Source organism: Sapajus apella, unplaced genomic scaffold (genome assembly GCF_009761245.1).
Source record: "Sapajus apella isolate SASKATOON/1434 unplaced genomic scaffold, GSC_monkey_1.0 scaffold1549, whole genome shotgun sequence".
Lineage (NCBI taxonomy): Eukaryota > Metazoa > Chordata > Mammalia > Primates > Cebidae > Sapajus > Sapajus apella.
Window position 1 is genome coordinate 8,447 of NW_022438475.1, and position 5,858 is coordinate 14,304.

The 5,858-nt window shown below is 48.0% G+C and overlaps 1 long non-coding RNA gene across 1 annotated transcript; it reads left to right on the forward strand.

The window, feature by feature from the left end:
- The first annotated feature begins 1,734 nt into the window (after positions 1–1,734).
- Positions 1,735–5,561, forward strand: LOC116546861. The gene is made up of 2 exons (XR_004266867.1): positions 1,735–2,039; positions 4,404–5,561. It is a non-coding gene; the product is annotated as an uncharacterized LOC116546861 (long non-coding RNA).
- Positions 5,562–5,858: the final 297 nt, after the last annotated feature.

Below are 5,858 nucleotides of genomic sequence, written 5' to 3' on the forward strand. Positions count from 1 at the left end.
CATTGGAGGGGCACCCCAGATGACATGCTTGACAGATCAAATAACTGAATAACTGCATTTTCTGAAGGAAAATCAACCAAGTGTTTTGAGGCCGAGTAGATGGGATTCTTGAGGATTCCATGAACAGCAAGCAGTAGTATCTCCCTCAGAGTCTCTTGAGTGGGGGCATTAAATGGGTTAATACATGTGTTTGCTGGAGGAATAGCCAGAATATGTGAAAGCAGTTACGGGGAATAGAGTGCAGCAAACTCCTATTCATCCCTCAAAACCCTACCCTGGTATCCTCTCCCTTGTAAACTTTCCCTGAACAATACAGAACCAGCTACATCAGCACCATGCCATCTCTCCATCACTACAGGTATCACTCTGTACTATGCTTATCCATTCATTTTTCTAGACTTTGCACTCGCCAAGGCCAGGATTCTAACTCTTTCCTCAGTGAGTGTTGTTTACCTGAACTGAACCAGCTGAAGCCTGAAAGATGGCTTTGATATGCCAAAAGTCATTCCAGCTTACTCCTGTTTTTCATTCATTCATCTACTCATTCACTCAACAAAGACCTTTGAGCTCTGATATTTATGTCGTCTTGTGACTCTTAATTTATCTTTGACAAAGCTACTGTATTATCAGGCTGAATTTAACTTGGGAAAGACAGGAAGGAGATTAGCGGACGGTGGCAACAGTGAGTTGGGACGGTGAGATCAAGCGCGATTTTTTTCCTTTTGCTTCTCAACGCCTCCCTAATGTAGTTATTATTTTTCTTTTATGATGAAAAAATGCATATGTATAGGAATGCTGTATTTGAGGCACCATAAGGAATGAAATTATAGCTCAGGCGCAGTGGCTCACCATTGTAATCCCAGCACTTTGGGAGGCTGAGGTGCGCAGATCACTTGAGCTCAGGAGTTCGAGACCAGTGTGGGCGATATGGTGAAACCCAGTCTCTACCAAAAACACAAAAACATTAGGTGGGCATGGTTGTGTGCACTTGCAGGAGGCTGAGGTCGGAGGATCGCTTGAGCCTGGGAGGCAGAAGTTGCAGTGAGCAGAAATCGTGCCACTGCACTCCAGTCTGGGTGACGGAGAGATACCCCATCTCAAAATAATAATAAAAGAAATGAAATTAAATGATAATAAATGATCACTTTTTTATATAAGAAGTGATCATTTCCATTATCAGAAAAGGAATTTTTTCCCTTGTAGAAAAATTCCTACCTGCCATTCCGCCAAAGCTCACCTAGTGCTACAGGGTGAGGTGTTAGTAAGTAAGACCATACTCGGAGGCCTCTCTGTGCCAACTGCCTGCCTTCCTTTCCCTTCCAAAAACCTCAAGTGACTAGTTCAGGGACCTGTCTGGAATAAGGGCATCATTTAACATCACTGGACTTCAGGAACCTCGGCATTTTCCAGCATGTCCATACTGTCAATATCCCTCCAGGTTCCTGGACTCCCGTCACAAGCTGGAAAAGTGAGAGGATGGACAGGGATTAACCAAAGAGTTCCTGCTGAGGAGAAAATTCCCCAGATGCCAAAAGTCAGGCAGTGTGGCTTGGCCAAATACAGCCTGGCTCCATGGTGCCTCTATCTTAGCGGCTACCCTGCTAATGAGCTGCCACCTTGGACTTGGGACCAGGAAGAGGTGGGCTGGCTGAAGATGCACCACACAGAGTGATGTAACAGCAAGATCAAGTCACCCGCAGACCCTGGCAGTCACAGTCATAAATGAGCTAACTGTACACCCAGCCGGGGACACTCCCTTTGGAAAAAAAAAAAGAGCTCTTTATGCAAAAACAACCCTCTGGATGGCATGGGGTGAATATAAATACTTCTTGACTGCCAGTGTGTTTATAACTTTGCAGCGAGTCAAAAACTGAGGCTCCAACTCCAGAGAACACAGCCTCATCACTGCTTTAAACATCTCTCGGCCGCCTTTGGCGAGGGAACTGGGCAGTTCCAGACAGTCCCGAAGCTCCCAAGGCACAGGTCTCTTCCCAGTTGGACTCTCCTTACCCCGGGGAGGCAGTGCAGCCCGCTGCAAGGTGAGTTGCCTTCATTTCTGGGAAAGCGGCTGTTTTGAGAGGGTTTTGTTTCTTCCCGTTTGAGAAGGCTTAGAAAATTGTAGGGATTTTCTGCCTACAGAGAGAAGGTGATGGGAAGTCTAGGTAAAGAAATGCCAAGATAAGGTTCAATCATTTGAACATGGCATCTCCATCAGATTTCTCTTCTTCAGATACTGGCTGTGGTTGCTACATTACAAGGAGAAACTTTCTGAAAAGTCCGGAATGGGAGCCTGTGTCTGCTAAGAATTTTCTTTAACATAGATTATCTATCTTATTCAGTCCTTATAATATGTAACCTCCCCACAAATCCTGGTGAGATGGATATATTAAACCCATTTTGTGGATGAAGAAATGAGTTTCAGTTAAATAACTTGATCCAGGACACATAACTGGTAGATCTAGGATTTCAGAATTTGAACACAGGTCCAAGGGGCTATAAGTTCTTTCCTTTCTTGCTTTCCCTCCCTCCCTCCCTCCTTCCCTTCCTCCGTCTTCCCTCTTCCTTCCTTCCTTCTCTTTCTTTCTTTCTTCCTTTCTTTCCTTTCTTTCCCTTCTTTCCTTCCTTCCTTCCTTCCTTCCTTTCTCTCTCTCTCTCTCTTTCTCTTTCTTTTTTTCTTTCTTTCTCTCCACTCATTCATTCAACAAAGACCTTTGAGCTCTGATATTTATGTCGTCTTGTGGCTCTTAATTTATCTTTGACAAAGTTACTGTATTACCAGGCTGAATTTAACTTGGGAAATACAGGAAGGAGATTAGCGGATGGTGGCAGCAGTGAGTTGGGACGGTGAGATCAACCGCAATTTTTTTCCTTTTGCTTCTCGATGCCTCCCTAATGTAGTTATTTTTCTTTTATGATGGAAAAATGCATATGTATAGGAATGCTGTATTTGAGGCATCATAAGGAATGAAATTATAGCCCAGGCGCGGTGGCTCACCCTTGTAATCCCAGCACTTTGGGAGGCTGAGGTGGGCAGATCACTTGAGCTCAGGAGTTTGAGACCAGCATCTATCTTCCCTCCCTCCCTTCCTTCCTTCCCTCCCTTCCTTCCTTCCCTCCTTCCTTCTCTCTCTCTTTTTTTTTGGAGACAGGGTCTCACTCTGTTGCCCAGGCTGGAGTGCAGTGGCGTGATCACAGCTCACTGCAGCCTTGACTGCCCAGGCTCAAGTGATCCCTCTGCCTCAGCCTCCTGAGTAACTGGGATCACAGGCACAAGACACCATGCCTGCTTATTTTTAATTTTTTTTGTGCACAAGATCTCCCCATGTTGCCCAGTATGAACTCAAACCTTCGGGCTCAAGTGATCCTCCTGCCTCGGCCTCCCAAGGTGCTGCGATTACAGGCCTGAGTCACTGTGCCTGGCCTAGAAGTCTTACATGAACTATATTCACTACATTGTCTTAGAAAGACAGTTTCTGCCAGGCGCGGTGGCTCACGCCTGTAATCCCAGCACTTTGGGAGGCCGAGGCGGGTGGATCACGAGGTCAAGAGATCGAGACCATCCTGGTCAACATGGTGAAACCCCGTCTCTACTAAAAATACAAAGAATCAGCTGGGCATAGTGGCACATGCCTGTAATCCCAGCTACTCAGGAGGCTGAGGCAGGAGAATTGCCTGAACCCAGGAGGCGGAGGTTGCGGTGAGTCGAGATCGTGCCATTGCACTCCAGCCTGGGTAAAAAGAGCGAAACTCCGTCTCAAAAAAAAAAAAAAAAAAAAAAGAAAGTTTCTGCCTCTTTGATCTTCCTCTTGTCTCTTTCAAAGGAGATGATCTCAGGTTTCTAGAGTTGAGTGCATTTTTCACAGTTTCTCCCCACATAATAAAAGAGGAGCATGTGATAATACTGACTTAGAACAATTGCAAAATCTTTAAAAGAATGGCAGCTACAGCTTGAGTGCTTTTCCCAGTAACAGACCTAAAACTACAGTTGCTAATAAGAGCTGCTGGAAAGTGTCTTTCAGGGTCAGGCAAAGGCACTCCTGTTTTAGTGACCTCCTGGCTCTTCCTCACCCTGCCTGGGGCTGGCGATGAAGCCTGGCTGGGAACAGTGGACCAGCAGGTCCCGCTCAGGAGCCTCACCGGACATGTAGTTTGTCCTTGTTACATGGCAATGGGGGAGGGGGTCCCGTGTTTTCTCTTTAGATTGTTAGGTGGCTTTACAGAATTGAAGTCTGTGTCTGAAGCCTCCCCATTCCAACCCCCAAATAGAGACAGAGGTTGCAAAGCACTGATGAAGGGGCTCACGCTGGCGTTCGTATCGATTCTTCAGTGAGACAACCCCATTGAGAAGCCCAATGCTATAAACTATTCTCCAACCTTCCCTCACCTCTGCTTCCCTTCGTCAGCCCCACAGTGAAGAACGTCTGAGCTCAAATCCAGAGAAGTGACATAAGTGCCCCACTTTGCAAAACCACAGAGATGGCCTGTCCTTGGAAGTTTCTGTTCAAGGCCAAATTCCACCAGGATGTAAAGACGGAGGGAAAAGACATCAATAACAATGTGGGCAAAATCCCCTGTGCCACCTCCAGGTGAGTGTTCCCCGGGGGCGCCTCCTGCTTGTCTCCTTGGGCACCCATGCCCTGTTGGTGCCAGTGACTCAGAATTCCTCTCTCTGCTCCTCTCTCACTTGAGATCTGATCTCGTTTCTTCTTGGAAGTCCCTGTTAGAATTAAATGAAGTCACTGATGATTGGGGATCTTGCTGTGACTGAGGACAGTATGTGGAGGAGGAAGGGACATGGCACGGGGCTGGCCCCGAAGGAGCTTGGAATCTCTGGGGGAGGAATATGGGAAGGAGCTTGACCTGAGAATGGGAGGCAGTAGAGCCTGGTGGTGGGAACCAGAGAGGGGGCCTGGGGGTGGGGGATCGGCATCCTGGCCTGCGTCCATTCCACTTCACCTCTTGATGGATGCTTTGAATATCATCCCAGTGAAGGGTATCAGGATGTTAGACAAACTAGTTCCAAGTCCTGTGCTGGTGGCACTGGCTGCCCGGTGCTGCCTCTCGCTGGCTGTGTGACTTGGGGCAAGTTAACCTCTCTGAACCTTAGTGCTCACCTGCGGTATGAGGAGCCCAAGGGGGCACTCCTCACGGTGTGCTGAGGATGAAATGAGATCCGCAGCGCTCAGCACCATGCCTGCACAGAGCAGCGCTCAGTCCACACCGGGGTTCATAGCCATCTACTGAGTACCTGCCCTTACCAGAGCTACACGGGCCACTTTACGTACTTTGCATCTCAACTGATCTCTGCGGCGGCTCTGTGAAGTTTGTGTGATTGACTCTTTTCACATATGAGGAAATAGAAACTCTGATACATTTATGACTTTCCCCAGCTTGAATGACCAGTAATTACAGAGTTGGAATTGGAGTCCAGAGTTGGATTCTTCATGTCCCTCCTCCCCAGGACTGTCCCTCCTCCCAGGGCAGAACCGAGAGAATGAGTCAGTCAATGAAGGAGTCAGGGTACAGGCTTGAGACTTGCTCAGGTGGAAAGACAAGGCAATCTGCAATAACACAATTGTGTAACTCAAAGCCCCCATCTGCACAGGGGCACCACACAGCCACACAGCCCCACCACACAGCCACACAGCCCCACCACCTCAGAGGAGCCTTTCCCATGGACTACAAAGGACAGGGCGCCCCCTGGAGGTGTGCAGCATCATGGCCCTGAGTGTATGTGTCAGAGGCAGCAAAAAACTCCAATGGCTAAGGGGATGGGCTTGGGGATGAGCAAGTGGCTTAGCCACTCAGTAACCCTGTACCGGTTGGCTCGTCCCCTAGCCTCTGAGCCCCAATTTCCT